Raw genomic sequence first — 21,551 nt, 5'->3', positions numbered from 1 at the left:
GTCTTCCTACGTAGGTAGTGTAATCAATAATCTATAAGCTTTTATTCTTGTTCAAAGGGATGCTATTTTTGCGACTTCTGAAAGTTACTGTTTTTTCTGAAGGACTGGAAGACAATAAGACTCACTTGATCTTACTAGTTCAAATGGATCCAAATGAAATTCGTGATAAATTTGCCATTCAAAGATGAAGTGATTTGAAGCGAACTTTATAGCCAATGGATTCCCAGGAAGAGTTTCTCTAAGAACATTCCTGAATGCAAGTAACATTGTAGACCTGTCCTCAGGACTTTTCCCTACCCAAGCATAAGGAAACTCTTAGAGACAGCAACAAAAGGCCTTTCGAGAAATTGGGGAAACACTATGTGCTTATGCTGACATAGCAGTTTCTGTAGTCAATCTCGTCCCTGACATGGCTGAAGAAAACTGAACACACTGCCTTGATGAATTCTCACTATGTAGTACCATTCTGATGTGGCACTCACAGAATTGTTGGAAGGATTGCAAAAACTTGTCCACAAGAGAAGTCTATATCCCTATAATAATAATGCTTTAAAATTGGGTAATTAGCCTACTTCTGAGTCCAATTCTACAGCTCCATTCTCTTTTCCTGGCATTGCACATCAGTGGGCAGAATCAGGTCTGCACCAGGCTTGTTGCATCAGAAAATTGCCTTGTTTGTGCTCTGGGGATGCTCATTTATGGGGCAACCCATTTCCTCTGCTGGAGCACCCCCAAAAGGAATCATGTCATAGCTACAGCATTTCCCAAACCCATGTTTGTGTCTGCAGACACAGCCGTCGCCTCACCCAGGCTTCTGTTTCCCTTCCAGAATGTTCTCTAACACAGGCTTTCAGAAAACAGCAAACAGAAACGGGACCCACTAGATCTGTCACAGAAATATGAGGGCTTAAGAGATGGTAGCAACTTCTTATTTACTAGAAATCTAGGGCTGCTGTAAGTAAGTAACATGTTCTTTTAAGTGACATGAAAACTATCTTTTTTTCCTGCAGGATTACATTTGTCACACATGAAAATTCTATTCTTAGTCCTCTTACTTGTAGCCTATTTTATAGACCCCATGGCCTCCAGTAAGTGCTGGAAAACCACATCACATAATGCTGGGAAGGGCTGTGTTTTGCATGTGGGTCTTTGATTTGTCTGACAGCTGTGGAGGAACCCACAGCCAGACAAAGCTCCGGGTAGCCCACATGTGTGGGTTGAAAGGGTGCACGCAAAGGTGGGGATTAGCTTACATGCAATTCCCCCCGCTCTTGATCTGCCTCCTTTCTGCGAGCAAAATATACCTTAGCTGGGAAGGAAGAATGGTCCACTTAGCAGATGCCTTTCAAGGAAGAAGCCCCAGTTTAGGCCCCGGTTCTTCTGTTTCTGGTCACTGTCATCTTTGGCAAATCCCTGGACGTCTCTGGGTCTCAGTGGCATCCTCTCCAGAGTCTAAAGGTTTCAAGTACGAGATTTAATAATATGTATTTTAATGTGACCCTGCAAAGTGATGCAGGAGAATGAGAAGACATTCTCTGAGAGAACACAGTCCTTTTTGGTTGCTGTGCAGCGAGCTGGCCGTTTCAGATTTGCTCACACAGTGGTTGTTAGGTCGCCTTTTTACTAATAACATTCTAACAGATAGAATGCGGAGAAGGACAAGCAGCAAGGTCATGGCTAAGGAGCCCCTGCGGAGGGCTGCCTGTTTCCTGGCTCAGTCAATCCTTAGGAGAGTTTTGAGAGTTAAATGTTCTTTTCATTATCTTCAGAGATGAGAAAAGAGAAGCCCCCAATAAGCTTAATAACCTGCCGACACATCGCAGGGTAGGCAGGGGATGTGAACCCAGATTTCCCCCCTACACCCGCCGCCGCAGCTGCCCGCCCAGTTGCCCGAATCTGACGTCTGTGTCTGCCCAGCCGGAAGGGTTTGCTTTCACCAAACGCGGCGGAACAGGTATGGAAATACACAGTGTGGGGCCCCAGGAGGCCTGGTGACCGTGAAATTTTGATCTGGGCAGAGAGCTCCTCTGGCTTCCTGATTTCTTCCCCTGGGTTCCCTGAGGGGTCAAATTGTTTTCTCCTTGTAGGAGCGTGTTTGATCATTTGAGAATGTGCTCTGCTGCACGCCTTGAGAAAGGAAGCTGCCGTGGTGAGCGGAAAACAGGAGCCTCGCTCCGGTGTCCAGCCTCCTGCAGAATGACCCGGGCTACGTCTCCTTTGAGCAGCGGCACGGAGACATCCAGGAAAGAATGGCCTGGGGAGAGAGTAGCATTTTCCTTGAAATGATCTAATTGGGTCTTATTGGTTAATAGTTTCTGAGCACCAATAGCACATATTCATTGATTCTTTAACATAATCCAATATTGGTTTTTTTTTTTTAAATTCTAGCACATGTTAGTGAAAAACTATATGGAAGCAGAAATCTGCCCCAATATCCATAACAGAGCAGTAAGTGTTAAAGGTCGCTGTTAACTGGCAGGAAGGAACGACTCACACAGAAACATCTTGAGAATTATTAATATGTGGATTTCATTAACAAGGGTCTCAACCTTCCTTAGAGACTGCACCCTGCCCTGCCCAGGGACCTGTGAAGTTCCCTGAATTTTGACAACTTTTCTGCAGTATAAAAATATTGAGAAAAGAAGTAGGAGTGGTTTGCCTTCCCTGGAAAGCCTGCCTTACCCATAACAGGATGTGAATTTACCCTGCTCAATCCCAGTTAAGGCAATGACAGCACCATGTCAAATTAGTAGCATTTTAGAAATTAACAAATTAACTATGCACCACTCCACAACATCTTTAACTATGCACAATCTCATTGTGATTCAGAGGATCTCAGATAATTAGTTGTAATAGAATCTGGTGACTACACAGCAGCTTTCTAATTCATTGTATTTGGTACAATTTTGTGGGCAATTACATGTATTGTGGTGTTGGATGCCTGAAAACCCTAGCATGTTTTTGGTATTGGGGCAGAATTAACATAAAGTGATTAAATGACATGAATAAATATGCAAATGAATGGTAAGTCATTGAGTAGGAAAGATACTGATGGGAAGAGAGAGAAACAGGCAAATGAGAAGGTTGGTAAGATAGGAGAGAGAGGACATGGTTATCAGCTGCAAGGTCCCAATTCTGGCTGATTCTCTGAAGCCTAGCTCTTCTCAGTGTGGTGTCAAAGTCGTGAGAGTAAGTTTAAATTCTGAATTTAAAAAAAATTAGGAGGCACTCTTTTGTCTTTTGCTAATGAAAGTTATCTACCTCATGAGATTATCTACCTCTAGCTTTTTTGAGGTTGTTTTGAGCACCGTCTACCACATTCAGGTCACTCGTTTCCAAGCTCTTTCAGTGTTTAGAAGAGATATCCTCTCACTGGCATAACAGGAAAACCCTCAGACTGGACCAGAAGGGAGACCCTAGTTTTGATGAGAAACTAATGAGAGTACATCTCCCTTTTATCAAACAACATAAGGAAATGTCTGGTCATTATGAGAAAAACAAAAACCTGAAACAGGAAAGTTGTTATTCTCAGGCATCGAGACTGCCCTGCACCAGCGTGTGCAACACAAATCTGAGCCTGCGTTTTGAAAGTTACTTGCCTAGGACGTGGTGGAAGTGGGCCTGCTAGCAGGTCACTGTTAAACTTTTCAAGTCCATTTGGTTTTTTACGATCAGTTCTCTCCATCCAGTGAGTGTTCCGTGTTTCAATACACACTTCCCAGATTTCAGTTACGTCATACCACTGTGACAGTTCCCCTTACCTCCTTTAAGCCTATATTATTTCACTTGATATTTTCCTGCCATTCCATTTCCTTTTCATAGTACATTTCTTTAACAACAAACTGCTGTAAGTAGAACCTCGCTATCATGCTTCATTGATACGAGAAAACCTTAAGCATAAGGATGATAGAAGTGATGTTATTAATTGTTAAAATAAGAGCAATAAACCAGAGGACATAGGGACGAGTCAGTCTAATTCATCTCCAGGAAGGTATATTATTGGGGAGTTGGCTGGGTAGAGAGTGGCAGGAGCTGAGGAATATGAGGGTAATGTGTGAGAAAGGGTGTGGGACAGAGTTTTTGGTGGGAAAAGTTTGATCTTCTCGTAACTGAGTAGTTGAACGTAGTTGAACCCTGACCACCAGCTGCCCATATTAAAACTCTGTCCAGAACTTTTCTAGTACCAACATTATCATCAATAGTGGAATTAAAAGCTATTTAGAGGGAAGAATATGGGGAAAACCTCACATAGTTGCAACACCAAAACCAAAAATTACTATCACCAGACCCATTTCAAAAAAGCCCTGAAGTTTTATTCCTCAAGATCTTACTCTAAAAGCTTTTTAAAAAAATAGTTCACTGCTTTTAACTGAAGTAAAAGGCAGCATTTTCTGCCAGGGTGATAACAGTAATCCCTGTGAAATCAAGTTTGGGTTTTGCTAGTTACAGGTGAATGTGAAGCATAAGCAAATATTAATGTGCTTTTAGAAATTCTGTACCCGCCGACTGCAATCTCCCGTACTCTGTTCTGGGGTGCCTTGTGGGACAGGGATGTATTTTTGGCCCCTTTTCTCTTTTTCTATACTTTACTTCCTTTCAGCCCTTGTATGATAAGCAATTCTAAGGTGGCTCTCCCTAATCCAGTGAACTGTGATCAAAGATCTGCCCCTCTCACCTTTGCGGGCAGAGGATGTTATTTTACCAGTCTCTTTGAAATTGAGCTCTCTTTCTTTAGTGATTGAATCCCTTGAGAAATGTAAGAATGCAACAGAGACTCAAAATCAGTGAATTAACTAAATACATGAGTTACCTTGAAAACAATCTGTATGCATGGAGAATAAAAATGTGTGTCTATCAGGTCTCCTGTTGTAGTAGACACTTGCATATCAACCCTGGGGGAATGGCGGGGACAGGCGGGTGTAACATATTTCTAATGATAAAGGTCTCAGAGACTATTTTTAGTGTCTGAGAAAGGGAAAGTGGTTATTCCATTATTTTGGTTTATCATATACAAAATCAGTTAAGTGAAACTCCTGTTGAAGGGAGGGTCCTGTGCCCCAGTAGGTGACAGGCTTGCAGTACCAGGTCCCAGATCAGGGAGGTCTTCCCCATACTTGAGCACTCTTTAATGAAGACATTTTAGGAAAATAAATGCAGACTCTTGCCCAGCCTCTTAACTCTGAACCCCAAGAATGCTGGGTGGTGACCCCCACCTGTACGTGGTGGGAGGAGGTTCACCTCAGCCTCTGGTCTTTTCCTTGGGAAGCATGTCCACTGACACTCACTTGGACTGACCCAGCTGGTTTCCAGCATCGCTCCAAGCTCAGAAACCTCTTGCTAACTTGATCCCTGACCTCCCTCCTCTTTATGACTCTCTTGCCTAGTACTCCTGTCCATTTCTCTGTGCTGGAGCATCATTCGTGAGAGCCCCCTGGACACTCTTACTTTGGACACTGACTTCCCCTCTTTGTCCTCAATGGACTAGGTCAACTTTGGTCAAGTAGGTAAAATATATGCCCCATTCTAGGGCAGAGACCCTTTACCCATGTCAGGAGCCCCTGGGATGACTGTCCATCCTCCCCATCAAATTTCACACCACCTGCTGGGCCTGTCTTTTTGCCGGCATGGTTGGTGGGCCCCATCACGGACCACAGGCCAGGTTTTTCCTCGACAGTCCCCCCAGGTCTGGCCCAACTGCCATCCACAAAGCTCCCAGTCCCCCTTTGACAAAATCACATGGTAGGTCTAGTGATACCTGATAGATTTTAGTGTTTTAATCCTTTTTCTCACAGGAGAGATAACATTTTATTATCAGGCACATTTTATGAACATGTTTGTTTATTCTGTTTTAATTGGGAAGCTATTTTGAAAGCATGATAAAAGCCAGCTCTAGCTCAGGGCGGTAACTGGAACCAAGACGATGGAAGAGGAGATGAGCTAAATTGCTGACCAAGGGGCCAGATGCCCAGCTCCTGGCTTAGCTCTGCCACCTTGCCCGCTGATTGGCCTTGACCAGGTTACTGGACCTCTCGGTGTCTCAGTCTCCCAGTCTCCAAAATTCTCTCACAGTGCTGTTGTAATGGGGACATTAACTGACATTTGTAAAGTGTGTGGGGGCACACGGTCCAGCAGAAAGCTGGCTTTATCACAAATCACAACATTAGCATATCCCAGAAACTGAATATTTTTGAAATAAAAAAATAAAAGATGTTATCTGTTACTCCTCTTCCAGGAACGTTCACATGTATTTTCAGTCTTACTTTCTTATTAACTTACATGTTATAGTGAGAGAAATAACATATGCACTACACAGTATTTTGTGTGTGTTCAGTTGTGAGTAACAGAAAGTGACACAAACTCCCTGACACAATAAGGAGGAGTGATTGACCCATGTAACTGTAGAAGTGAGAGTGATTCCTTCATTCTGATTAGCCCACCAGAGACCTCAGTGCCCCTCGTGAATGGTCTGTGTATCCATAGCCTTGGGGGATGAACACTTTGCGCTTATTGGCTTAGCCCAGTTTACCTCCTGAGTCAATCCCTGTGGCAAGGAGGATAGGTGGGAGGTGGGGGGGGGGTGATATTGGTGATTAATGGCTTGTCAAGGACTGCAGTGAGAGCAGGAGGGCTGCATGGATTCAGGGTTAAGTATCCGCTGATGGTACCCTTTACTGCATTTTCTGGAAGATAATTTTCATCAATGACATAGTATCCAATGAAAGGAGTATACTTAACCGGTGCTATTGTGCACACTTAGAAAGGTCCCTAGTGTATCACATAAGGCTCCGGTGGACACTTTGGTCAAGCCTGTTTTTGCTACATCAACCAAGTTACTCACATCTGCTTCCTTTTTCCTTCTCTCTCATGAGTTTGTCCTCATTTCCAACAACTACCATTTATATTGTCTTCAAACTTTCTCTCATTTGATGCCCTCTTTTACTTGGCAGTTTCCTATGTATTTTTTTTTTTTTTCTGTGTGGAAGCCAGGAATATAGTAGAACGTGTAAAAGCTGCCATGGCAGGTTGACTTAGATTCAAATTCAAGTTCTACATCTTAGTAAGTCTGACTTCAGGGAAGTCTTTTAGTTCCAAGAGTATCGCTCAGTCTCCTTTACAACAGGTAACAAAAATAGATGGATTGGACTACTCAAAATTATACCTTCTGAGCATTAAAGAACATGATCAACAGAGGAAAAATGTAACCTATGCATTCAGAGAAAATATTTGCAAATGATATAACTGATAAGGGTTTAATGTCCAGAATATATTAAAAACTTCTTAAACTCAACAGCAGAAAATCAAATAACATGACTAAAAAATGAGCAAAGGCCTGGAATAGACATTCCTCTGAGGAAAATACACAAATGGCCAACAAGCATATGAATAGATGTTTAGTTTCACTAATCATTAAAGAAATGCAAATTCAAGCCATGAGTTATCACCTCATACTTACTAGGATGATTACTATTCAAACAAACAGAAAATAGCTAGTGCTGGTAAGGATGTGGAGAAAATGGAACATTTGTTCTGGAGAAAATGGTAGGACTATAAGACAGTATAGCTTCTATAAAAATGTGTGGAGTTTTCGCAGAAATTAAAAAATAGAATTACCAGCTGATCCAGCAATTCCATCAGTGGGCATATAACTGAAAATAATTTTAATTTAAAGTGGGGTTTTGAAGAGATACTTGACCACCCAAGTTTGTAGCAACATTATTCACAGTAGCAAAAAGGTAGAAGCAACCCAAATGTCCATGACAAATGAATAGATAAACAGGGGTACATACATAAATGGAATATTATTCAATCTTAAAGAGAAAGGAAATCTGACATATGCCACAGCACAGAGGACCCTTGAGGTATGAAGTAAGAGCGTAAACCAGTCACAAAAAGACAAATACTGTATGATTCCACTTATAGGAGGTATTTGAAACAATCAAATTAATAGAAACAGAAGGCAAAAGGTAGTGGGTTTGCAGGGAGAGGGCAATGGAGAACTAATTGTTGCTTAATGGGGATAGAGTCCAGTTCTGCAAAATGAAAAACTTCTGGAGATTGGTTACACAACATGAATATGCTTATGACTAATGAACTGTACATTTAAAAGTGGTTAAGGTACATTTCATGTTATGTATCACAGTTTTAAAAATCTATGCCATATTAAAACAGCTGATCCATTCTGATCAGGATCAAAATGTGATTTTTTTTCACCTGCTTTCCTGAAATAAAAATGTCACATCAATAAAAAAAGACAACTATATTATCACATAGGGTAAAGAAACAAATGGAACTGCACAGCATTCCAGGTTCTTCTCAGTGCAATAAAAATGCCAGATCTCTGTTATCTGGATCTGTAACTTTTTTTTGCATCCCCTATAGTGCTTAGTTTAATTTAAATTTTCCCATCTACTGCCTACTTAACAAGCTAACCTTAAAAGTGCATGTCGATTTTGATGGTATTATTGTCCAAGGGTGGAGGAGGCAATAGTTCATCGCTTCTACATGTGGACGATTGAACCCAGAACCATTTGAGCTTGCTAAAAATAATATTGAGTGAAACATATGATTTGTGCTTATAAAAGCACGCATGTGAAGTTCCCTTGCTCAATGGCATTAAGTGAAGCCACATATATAACCTTTCAGATGAGAGGGAGGGAAGGCAGTTGAGCAAGAATATTTCAACAAACCATAAATCTTATCTTAATTGGAAATTTAAAGTACTTGAAGCAAGAGCAAAGTGACAGAAAAAGTAGTAAAACTAATATGATCAAGCTGACATCGACCCTGGTCACCAGCGAAGACACTGCATTTTCAAAGGAAATGCTTCTGGATCATGTTTCCTGGAAACCAGATGGGAAGTGAGATTAGCTATTTTCTCTCCAAAATAACTTGTGTTTTTGTCGTTATAATGTAACATTTACAGAAAATCAGCAATATGCTGGCCGTCTGTTAGGCATGGCCCTGTATGAAATGGTTTTATTCAGCGTGAGACAAAGATCACAGAAGAGGCCCAGGTCTCGGGCCACACTGAAGGTCAGGGACAGAAATTAGGACAGGAAGCAGCGTGGGAAAGGCAAATGACACAGTAAAGCCAAGGGAGCTATAACACATCTAAAACTACAGTCATAAATTATTAAGAAACATGATAGCAAATTTGAGCATATTAAAATAACACTTCATTAATATAACTTCTGGGACGTGTTCTACAGAAGTGACTTTCCAGATAAGTGAGGTTTACACAATCGCTACATCAAGATTCAACCGCACAGTTTTTGCAGAATCTGGCCAAGAATGCTTTGTCTACTTCTCTCACCTTCCTGGAAGAGACGATTGGCCATATTTTTGTCCTTAATTGACAGTTCAGGGGAAACATCAGGATTTATTATGATTACAGTGCACGTATAATGTATTATCTAGAGCAGGACCTTTTTGAAAGTGGAAGGAGTATCTTTAGTAACTGTGCCGGAGCGCAGTGTAAATGGCTCTGTCCCAGGAAGATCACACGTGTGGTCACTCAAAAATTCTCTGCTGACAGTTTTTTGCATGCAATTTTGTTTTTCAGCATCTTTTGCCCTTGAGAAGTGGGAAAGCCACTTTGCTGGAACCTAACAGGTTCTTCTAGGTCTCTGCATCAAATGGTGGGCATTCAAATGGGAAATCAGATTCCAAGGTAGTTAAGAAATATGTATTAAATAAGGCACACATGTCCCAGAGGAAGAGCAGAATAGTAGTATAAATGACCTTTTTGTGTGAATTGTGTCAGATATTTCTGCTCGGGATTAGAATCCAGGGGAGTAACTACAGACGTTAGGATAAGTAGGGGTCTATTTTAAGTAAAATTTATGCTTCTGAAGTGAGGTGAAAAATCAGGGTGCTTTTGATCTATGAAGTGTGTTTTGTTTCATGAAGATCAATCTTGTTCTTCATGATTTATCATGAGAATTAGGAAAGCTGTTGCATTTGTCTCCCCTGGAACATCTCAGTGACCACAGGGGTAGGTTCTAGTTGGCAGGACCCTCTGTCAGTGTCTGCACAGCCCCCCGGCAGTGTCTTGTCTGAATAAGTGGGAATAACAACAATAAGTCACTACCAATATACGCGGTGCTTGCAAGATGCCACACACCCTTCTAAGCATACTTTGTACATCAACACATGTGTTCTGGTATTTTATATAGAACAGTGTTGTTGTGTAACCCAGGTTATATTAATTAAGTCTAATACTATTATAAATAATGTGGCAGTGAACATGGGTCCCAGGCAGAGGGATTTGATAGATGAAATACCTGAATCCCAGTGGAATCCCAGGGCAGTTGGAAAGCCCAGAAATAGAGTATTCTGGAAACAACAGAGTATCCCCCTTTCTAAGAAGTGCCTATTGCTATTGAATGTCAGAATTCAAACATCCTGAGTAAAGCTTGTCTCTGTCTTCAATATTTCAGAGACAAAGACACAAGAATTCAACCCCTTAAGATGTTTATCATCAATTATTTTGACTTTACTACCACTATCTGTGGGTTATTGGGATTGGCACTTAATCATCCCCAGGATCATGAACTAGACAGGGGTTGGCAAGAGCCAGCTGGCTTTGCACCTGCTCTTTGAAAGCAAGGCAGGAGTCAATGAACTCAGCAGACTGTGTACTCATCTTTCCATTACTTTACATTACAGAAAGACATTTGCTTTATATTTATATGAGAAATGGTTCTGAGATTTCTATTCTCTCACTTTTCTTTAAAAAAAATCTGACTTTAGTAATTCATGCCTAGATTACCATACAGAGAGAGGAGAACAATTGCATCACTCAGTAAAGAATTACTTTTTAAGAAAACTGGGTGGGTCAGTAAAAAATTCTTCCCAGAACCCAGGGCTAAAATGCTAGTAGGTGAATGACACGTAGTATATCATATCTCACAATGCTCAACTCCTGTTTCTCAGATAAACCAACCACAGCACAAGGAAAAGTCAAATGCAGTGCACCTTTTGCACAGTGGAGCCCCGGCAGTTCTCGCAGTTCATCAGTCATCCGAGATAAGTGGTTACTCAATAAACGTAATCCTTGCCTGCTAGAAGCCTTCAATTCCAACAGAAATTAAAACCAGAGTTAGTCACAGAGGGGAAGGTGCAAACTCCAAGATGACTGTACATTCTGTAGTCAAGGCCATCGAATGAGCAAACAAATTACCTTTTATACCGAAGAGAGTAGCTATCACTTGGGTTTTGTGATGAGCGAATTCTCCGACTCCCAGGCATGAGTCATTTCTTGGAGCAAAGCAGCCGGGAGTTGTCCTCTGATCTGTTGGTGGGAACGCGTTGCCCGGGCTGCAGGAAGGGCCTTTCTGAGTTCTCTGAAGCAGGACGGAGGGTGCGTTATAACCGTGGGAGAGACGGACGATCTGGGAGGAAGGTGTGGTGCTGGGAGGGGGGAAGCCACAGGAGGGAGTGGAGAGGATGGTAGGGGAGCATGAGGAGGGAGGGACAGGGTTTTAATGATGCTTTTTTTTGTCAGTTGTGTGATGTGTCTGGGTCATAATCAAATTCACGCAGATCATGATCTTTTGTTCTGACATCAGCATTTAAATACATATATACTTATATACACACATACACACACACACATATATATTCTTATTATGCAATCTTTTACTGATTTCAGAGAACAGGGTAAAAAGCTATCATCTCTAAAAAAAGAGCAAGTGGAGCTAGAGAATGGTGTGTAGACACAGGGACTAGGAAGCCAAGAGAAAAGCCTGAAGCTTGTAGTCGGCAGGGTCTACACACCAGATCTAGGGAAATAAGAATATAAATGAATGACACTTCATGTTTTTATGTATTTCTTCATAAGTCAGTTACACATTTACTCACCTTAATACACACTTTTTGGGTCTAGTCTATGCCAGGATACCTTCTTACTAGTACTGTGATCATGTGGAATCTACTTGATCTTTGTCTCTGTTTTCATTTATGAGAAAAGGAGATAATAATTGTAGGTGCTCTAGAAGATTACTGTCTAAATTAAGAAAGAAAGTAAGTCAAGGACTGAGTACAGTGTCTGGTAAACAACATACAGCAAATATCATTAAGAAGGAATCCCAGGTCCAGAGCTTGGCTTGGAGAAAGGCAAGTGTGTGGAAGGTCCTGGTGTGTTTAAGAAACTCTAGGGCTTTGCTGCAATGGGTAGTGGGGGTGAGATGGTGGCAGGGGCTGAGCCTGGAGCAACACATGCAAATGGGGATGAAGTTGCAGCTCAGAACCTCAGGGTGGGAGGCAGCAGGGACCCTCTGGCTGAGTAAATCTGGAGGGGATGTGACCCTACGACCACTGGCAAGGCCCTCCTGGAGCAGTGTGGGGAGGGGCAGCAGACTGGGAGAGTGAAACCCTTGGGCCAGTGGGCCAGTTCTATTGGGCTAAATGATCTCATGTCCAGAGGGAGAGTCATGGGAGGGGCCGGTTAAGAAGAAGCAAGTTTCTGGAGCCATACCTGCATTAAAGCCAAGAAAAGTGGTGACATTTGGATATGGGTTGAAACAAAGAAAACTCGGAGGATGCTGATGTTTCCAGCCTGTGTGACAGGGTTGCTTCCTTAACAGAAATTAATTTGGAAGAGAAAATCATAGAGGGGGAAGATGTGTTTTCAGGGAGGCAGGGGAGGTGAATAAGCGTGTGCTGCCATCTGGCATCTGGACATCCAGAAAGGGCTATCCAGGGGGCAGGAGACATATGGTCTAGAGATTTGTGTCATAACCATATAGGTGGCAACTAAAGTCAACAAACGACTGGGAGTGGGAGCAGGTTAAAGCCTCTGAGGAGCGAAGGCCCATCAGAAGGACCAAGGTTGCATGTCTGCACATCTCCTCAGACCTTGCAGACCCAGTGGCCATGTACCCATCTCACATTGCCCTTTCTGGCCTTATTCTGTTTGTGCCTCCTGACCCTGGCTCACGACATGTATTCACGTCCAGATTGTTGCCAGACTCAAGGCAGCCAGGGGATGTGGTCCAGCCTAAGCCCCCTGGGTTAGGGGGGCATTACAGAGGCAGCAAGCAATTGGACATGTGAGGACAGAGGCCCCGAGGAGGTGTTGTGGCAGTCGAGATGGGTCCAAAAGAGCTTCAGTTTTTGAGTAAGTATCATCCATTTTGCCTCTTTATGATCCGATTCGAAACTATGAGTTCTGCATTTCTTGATAGTACTTGGGATGAGAAAAAAGTAGGGAATTTTGCAGCTTTCTAGAAAGGCTACACTTCAGAAACTTGTAGTCCAGTCTTGACTCATCCTCCCAGAGCAGGCTATGTAGTCACCCAATTTTAGGGCCAGAGTTTCCTAGTGAGCAAGATGGAACAGCGAGAGCCATTCCCCTGGAGTCTTACACAAGATGCTCTGGGGAAGCTACCAGTGCCTGGAACTCAGCACTCCACACTGTCTGGAGAGAGCCCCTGGATTTTCCAGCATGGGGAAAGGACGCTAAAAGTCTCCCAGATTAGGTACGAGGCCTGTCTGCTCCACAGAGTCCATGTAAAACTTCTATGTTTCTTTCCTTCTTCCCTCCTTTTTCTAAGTCCCCCAACCTCTGAAATACTGCCAGACCTAACCTGGCCTGAAATACTGCCTCTAAGATGTGTGTGAAGCCCCATAGCATGACCTGTTTGCAAGATCACATCTGTGAGGCTGGGAGAGGAACTGGGGAGGTTACTGTGGAGTCTGGGCTCCAGGGAACCAGAGGTGCCCCACGGTGTGTAGTGTATGGGGACGTGCAGCTCTCCTGATTTGTGTAGTCATTTGTTGACTGGGCTCCAAAGACTTTTTAAACTCTCATTCTTATATTTGAGTAATAAAATATTAACAATTCTGTGAGAACTACCACTGAGTATTTAATGTATTTTACACATTACACTAAGCTCTTTGCACAAATGATATTACAGTTCACCCGTGAACAACACAGGGGTTAGGCGCGCGAAGTCCCCCGTGCATTAGAAAATCCATGCATAACATTTAACTCTCCAGAACTTAACTACAAGTAGCCGACTGTTTTTATTGGAATCCTTATGGATAACATAAAGAATAGATTAACAAATATTGTGTATGTTGTATGAATTATATAATGTACTCTTACAGTGAAGTTAGCTAGAGAAAAGAAAATGTTTTTTCAGATTGTCACAAATCTCCAAATATTTTTCTAGTGTGTTTATTGAAAAAAAATGCATGTAAGTAGACCCATGAAGTCAAGCCTGTGGTGTTCAGGGGCAACTGTGTTTAGTCTTTGTAATAAAGCTTCTAAGTAATGACATCCACCATCCACATTTACAGAAGGGAAACAGATTTTGAGACAGCATAAAGTAACCATGTCAAGGCCACTGCTAAAACGTGGCAGGGGCAAGAAGCAAAGCCAGACCTGTCTGACTCCCAGGCTATGTTCCTATACCTCTCTGCCTGCCACTCCTAATGCAAGATTTGGTGGGAATTTCTGGTGCAAAAAGAGCTCTGAGACACAGAATAGATAAAACTTGATTCCCAATTTACTTCCATAATTTGGTTCCAGTGGCTTCACTCAAGGGTGAACAAGAACCTTCCCTTATGTAGTGGAGGATGGGCCAGCAAGTTGCTCTGGCTCTCCGTGGCGCATTCATTGCTCTTGACTTGCTGCTTGGAGAGAGACCCTTCATTTTCCAGCATATTGTTTCTCCTATTTCCTCTAGGAAAGGTCACTGAGGAAAGGACATTAAAAGTCTTCCAGATTAGTCGTGATGCCTATCTGCTCCACCGAGTTCATGTAAAGCTTAAATGAGCTTATGCGGATAAGGTGCCCTTTCAATTTTAAAACATCACATAAATGGAAAAATAATATGATATTGATTGCTTAGAGTATGTCATATATCAGCACTTTTCATGTTATCCAGAGTAAATCAATAAGATAGTAATAATGATAGCTAACTTGTAAATGCTAACAATGTACACTGTACTAGGCTGCAAACTTCACACAGATTATGTCATACTTTGCAAACAACCCTGTGAGATCAGTAGTATAAGCATCTCAGTCTTACAGATGAGGAAATAGCTCTGAGTGCTTCACAAATTTGGCACAACCATCTGGATATGAACCATGGAGGTCTGAGTCAGGATGCTTTTTTAAGATCTATCCATCTTTTAGTTTCATACCTTGTTTGTTAGGTAGTTTCACTTAATAAAATGGAACGAAACTTTGCAAATCAGATTTTTAGGATTGGATTCTCTAAGGGGATATTTCAAATTCCCAGCTTTCCCAGCTTTATCCTCTGATGATTAGTTTTTCAGATTAGGCCATATATGTATTTGTTCTAAGCTCAGTGGATTGCTTGCTTTCTTCTTGTGAGCACTCATCCGTAATTCTAGCCCATTTTATTTGAGGCTTAAACGGATGGTCAGCAATAGTCATTAGTATCTCCTGACAGGTCGAGACCTCTCAGACAGGTGATTGTCCTGGAGTGGAATGCATATCTGAAACATATCACTCTGAATGAGAAAGAAATATAACAGCAAAAGTCTGGATTCAATTAGTGTGGCACTATCGACTCAGTTTTGGACAGATTAAATGCAACTAGCACTGTGTTCCTGGGATAACCACAGTCTGTCTCAGAAGGTGCTAGTACATGATCCAGGAACTACTCTTTCATGGAAGTTTTGGTGGATGGATAAAAGCATGCTTTATATGTGAATTTATAAGCAGTTTTTAATATTTAATTATAATGATTTCTTCACGTTTTAAACTCTTAAAAACTACAAAATAAACTTTTTAGAAAAGTCTAGTGTCGTAGTTGAAGCTGAGGTTGTTTGAACTAATGTCCGGAGACACATTGAGAGCCAGTTGCGTCCCATGTTTCAGAAGCAGGCGTGTTCTGGGCAAACTCCTCTGAAGAGTGGCATTTCTATATTTTCTAGGCTTAAAATCCTTTATAAATCCATTGTCAACTGCAAACCATCAAGGCTTTTTTCTCTGAAGCTAAATGCCCTGCTATGCCTTATCCGAGCGAGGAAGAAAACCCATGGTCTCCACATGTACAGTTACTCCAAGAAAGTCTATCTCAGATCGTGCTCGTGCTCACTAGTTGCTACATAGGCAGATAAGCCTTCTATAGTCTTTTTAATCTCACCTAACACAAATCAGCCTTTTAACGTTTCCTGGGAGAACAGCGTCCCAGAAGGGTGCTGGTGTGCGTGTAGAGCGGTGGGCTTTGTTGAAAGAGGCCAGCACAGATGTTAAAGGTAAGCAGCGTCACTGAGGAGGCCTGCAAGCCCCGGGCCCCTCACTGCAAACCCCTTCCGCCAAGATATCCCAGCTAATCACAACTCCCATCGTTATGAGATCTTGGTGTTTAAAATGACACCAAATTGTTTCATCTTCCAAGTCTGAGGTGTGAATCATATTTTATATGAGTCTATATTTTAATCTTACACCAGAAATTAATGGACCTCTTTTGGGGGGTAAGGTGGGATGGGGTGTCTTTATGTTTATGTGTGATTTTAATGCATTACCTATGTAACTGAAATTTCCAGGCACTGTTCTGTTCTACCTTGCTGACCTCTAACAGGGGTCTCAGGCATTTCCACCCACAGAAATCAGCCCTCTTTACAAGCAGAGGGTGCAGCCCGAGCACATGGTAACAGCGCAGTAAAAGCGAGCTGGTGCAGATCTGGCGTTTTGTGCGGAGGCAGTCTCCCTAGAAGAGTTCTCAGCCACTGAGGTTCGATCTGCTATATTTTAAGAGGAAGAAGGAGTCTGAGAGAAAGGAGTTAACTAAGGAAACTGACATCAAAAAGCGGCAAAGCTGAGGTGTGGGTTGTCCTCTGCGCATTCTCGCAAATCCTGCCTCGTGCTTTGCACCTTTGTTCTTCCTGCCGCTGGGTCTAGGACGCAGCCCCTCACCTCTAAGCTGCGCAGGTGCTATATCGCCCCTCCCATCACCCAAGGGCAGGGATCTCAGGGCGCCCTCAGCTGGCCCCCTGGGCATCCGGGCGAGCACTGGTCTCCATAGCTTCCACCCCATACCCACCCTGTGTAGCCCACGTATCTGACAGCCTTGTGCCCAGGTTTCGTGGTTGCCCTCACGAGCCAGGCTTGAGCCAGTGCTGCCTTGGGGCCTGGGCAAGGCTGAGCCTGCAGCCAGAGGGAAGTGCTGCTGGCAGTGGGTGTAGCTGAGGACGGCAGGACCCAGTCTGATGCTCAGCCTCCAAACAGGTTCCAGACCTGGCCCGCCACCAGCCCTCCTTCTGCAATTGCTGCTCAAACCTCAGCATGACAGAATCACAAGCATTTCCAATGCTCCTCACTTTGGGCTCCAATGATTGGCATTGTGCATGAGTGGATATGTCTGTGTCAGGTTAAGAGTTTAAGAAGGATCTCGCATGTGCTTCTTACACGCCAATGTGTCCAGAACCTCTTTGAACCACCACAGGCGTTTTTTCAAGCCATTAGTGTTAATAGAAGCTGTGATAATAATTCTTGAAACTATTGCTTGAGGAGTGCTCCTTTGAATGATCTCATTCATACTGACGAGGGCCATAGATTCTGTGGAATGTTAGATAATCAAATTCCTGACCTGTCTGTGACTGTGGGAACCAGCTGCTATTTTCAGGCAGGGCCCTGAAGTTCAAAGAAAAACAGCCACGCAGCTATTGTCTTTTATTTGCTTGCTTTAGAGCTGAGCCAACCCACTGTGCTTAGGGAGATTCAAAGCAAGGTCTAAATAATCTTTTTGATCTTTGGCTGCCGGCTTGCTCAGTGACACCCAGTTCATTCTGGTTTGGGTCAAACCCAGAAGCAAAATTGTCCTAAGATCGGTTGTTCTCACGTAATGGAGAAGGACTGAGGGATGCACAGGATTCTAAAAGTGACTGTGGTCTTCCAAGTCAGTCTTCCAGGAAGAAAAAGAGACAGATGGACAAAGGACATTGAAGAAAAGAGAGACACAGAGAGATGAACACCTAATTTATGCTTCCGCTACAACTTCTGAAGTTCACACACAGACTTGCTTATCTCCACAAAGCTGTGTGCCCACCGGTCCAAATGCTGAATGCCAAGTGGTGTGCTGTACTTTCTCCTGTTGCTCTCCCTCTGGCCCCAGATCAATTCCTAACAGCCGTAAGTTCAAGAATTGCAGAAAAACATATTCTCTTCCTGGAGCTCAAAAATCCTTAAGACTTAATGTATGTCATTGATGTATAATAGTGAATTTTATAACCAATTCTTCAGAAAAGTATTCGTCTGTGTCAACACAAATGAAGAAAAATAAGTTAATTTCCTTAAACAATAAATAAAAATTGCCTCAGCACATCCATCGACCTCCCCTTTTCTTGCCATGCTAGATTCTCATATTGCCGGCAAATTAGTTAAGGCCCTAGGTGAAATGAACATATTTTTAGCTCTATTTTTGCAAAATCTGCTATAGTGTTTACACACTGTATTTTCAAACCCGAGTTAGTATAGGTTTATGATGCAACTCTCCATTGTTTTGATTGTCTTCTCAAAAGGTTTCCATTTTTACCCCCAAAAAGCATCCTGAATGGTGTAGAGAAATATAAGTTTAAATTCAAGTCAGTTGAATCATTTCACGCAACTCTACTGTTAAAAGATTATGCTGCAAATTCCATAACTCTATATAACAGGAGTTTATGTTGCACATACTATGATAAGTCATTTTGTGTACCAGTCCATTCTGAAGGAATAGAGATGCTGGGACTGAAGTGTAGGAATTAAAGTCTATTAACTCATTGAAAGAACATGGTGAGGAAGGAGTTAACTATAAATCCAGGCACAGTAGAGAAAGGCTTCAAGGTCAGAGGAGAAACCCTTTGTGTTGCACTGATTGCAGAACAGACTTACAATTGTCACTGTTCAGCTTATGTTTATTGACCACGTCCCATGCGCCCAGGTCCTCACTGATGTTATCTCATTTACAGCTCTGTGCAGTTCATTCCAGTTTCATTTTACAGATGAGGAAACTGAGGTCCAGAGAGGTTTTGTGACTTTCAAAAGCTGCCCGGTATAGTGGCTCACTGGCCCAGGCCTCACATCTGGCCTGCACCCAGCAGAGACCTCACGCTCCCCCACCGGCTCCCTGTACTGTACAGGTGGCCTTCTAACAAGGCCACGTGAGCAATGGGCACTTGAGGAGTCATATATTTATCCTCTGGTTTTCATTACATCATTAAGTTGATTATATTTTTGGACAGTAGGTAGTTACTTCTAGTAACTCACCCAAAGATATGTTTAGTCTTGAGATTCGCTAAAGTGACTCCACCCTACTCCTTGGGTCAATCAGGTCATTTGGATGTCGTTTATTTTGCTGGGTTTTTTTTGCTGATTTTCCATTTTGTTAAACACAGAATTTTGACAGTTGAGGTTTATTAATAACAATACAAACCAAAGAAGTGTTATTAAAGCATATAGATAATTTAAAGCAAATAAATAATTTAGATATTATTCAAATCTCTAGATAATTTAAATGGTATGAAAATATTTGGACAACTTAACTGTTTTTAAAGATATCTAGATATTCAAGACAACATCTATCATTACCAGATTACAGTGTCTATATTTTACTTTACTAGGGATGTGAGCATCATCTGGGCACTGTTATCTCAAGCAATCTAGAAGGTTTAGGTATCTTAGTCAGGAGACCGGGTACTAGTCTGAGTTTCAGCCATGCTGACTGAGGTGGCCATGGGTACTCTGCTGATGCTGATGGAAGCGCATGTGAGATTTACCTCGAGTATTGTCACGGGGGGCAGATGAGATAATGTATAAGAACAGGCGTGAGGACTGAGAGGAACCAGCTAAGTGTCAGTTCCCATCATCTAACTCACTGGACTCATCTCTGATGTGCTCTTAGTGGCCCCGCCTAGATCATGGCCACTGGGCAACACATCTGGATGGCTGCTCATTTCACCTCCTGGCTGGGTTGATCACTCTGGATGTCTAATGACCCAGTACTTGTGTCTGCAGCCCTTTTGTGCACACTGCCTTCAGCATCTGGATTTGTGGTAATGTGCCAATCTTAATGAAGTTGTCTTGTTTTCTAAATACCTTCAGACACGCCAGGGCACACTGACTGAGCTGGTGTGTATGACAATGATAAAATGTGCCATGGGCTGGATGGGCTGTAGCTCGAGTCAAATTTGACATGACCTAATGAGATTTCTTGATGTAGAATCTACTCCTTTTGCTCCTTGTAGAAAAGACAGAGTGATGGGAGACGGCAGGCCTTCGGCAGGACTCGCAAGGATTACGCATCTGGAGACAGCATTAATTTGTATTGCATGACTCACATTGAATAAAAACAAGTTTGTATTCAAGAACCATGCATTCCCAGTTAATTAATCGCCCTTGTAAATGTTGGGGTGGATTATTGGTTAGTCACACACATTTTTTGTTCTCAGAATGAAGGCAGGTGTGCCACTCTGGTTCACTGTATAATTTTTCATGCCTGAGTCGGCCTAGGCGGCTTCTGCTATTTTCTACACCCTCTTCATTAAGCTCTGTCTAACTACTTAACTGTCCAAGTGTGTTGTTATAAAGCAAGATTATACCCAAGTATTTCAAAACTGATTTAGTTCGCGTCTCTGCATTTCATGGTTTGAAAAGAACCTAATGCGATTCCCTGTACTTTGTATACATGGATGGAGAGATATCAGAAGACACAGGGCGCTGCCTCAAGTCAGTATGGGGTGTCTATTGAGATGGGCCCTTAATAAGACAGCATGGGGCATTGTGGACCAAAAGAAACAACAGATTCATACTTTTTATCTACGTATGACATACTCAAACTGATTAAGAAGAAAAGTCCCAATTCTTGAGGAAATGAATTTTTGTGATATTTGTTGAATAACTAATATAGATGTAAATGGAATGGAAATCTTACCAAATATTATTCAGAGGCATGTCCAAAATGATTCAGAGCTGACCTCAAAATTTTAGAATTCATTAAAAAATACCCTCTTTTTTATCTTTAAAAATAATTGGTATGCTTGGAAAAACGTAAACGTGTCTTGATGCCACTTCTAATAATAAAATAAATGTATGGTTATGTTATTATAAATAAGCAGGTAATCCTCCTACTTTATAGATGTTCCTAAAAGCATTTTTAAAGATAGACAACTAAAGCAAAAGGCAGGTGATTATAGAGTTTATCAGGAGAGGAATGTGAAAGACTTCTGTCATTTAACTTTCAATATATAGTCAGATATTTATTCCCACAGGAAGATGTTTTTGGCACCAGTCATTCTGAGCTGCAGTGTGGGTGCTGTATGGTATCTCCAATTATTTCAAAGAAAAGACATCATCCACATAATTTACTAAAGGAAATTCAGTTTCAGTCTCATTTCCCTAAAAACTGAGTTCATAGCACATGGACCCTCTGAGCTGGTGGGAGGGAATAGCTGCTAGTGGCACTTCCTCCAAACCCAGTGGGACTCTTAGTTCCGAATAGACTACAGTTTATCTCTTATTTTAAAAAAATTTGTTTTAAAAATACATGTTGAAAGCACCTGACTGCTGTGAAAAAGACCATTCAAAATGTCAA

This window comes from Manis pentadactyla, chromosome 17 (genome assembly GCF_030020395.1).
Source record: "Manis pentadactyla isolate mManPen7 chromosome 17, mManPen7.hap1, whole genome shotgun sequence".
NCBI classification, from domain to species: domain Eukaryota; kingdom Metazoa; phylum Chordata; class Mammalia; order Pholidota; family Manidae; genus Manis; species Manis pentadactyla.
Note: the sequence above shows the minus strand (reverse complement) of the source record.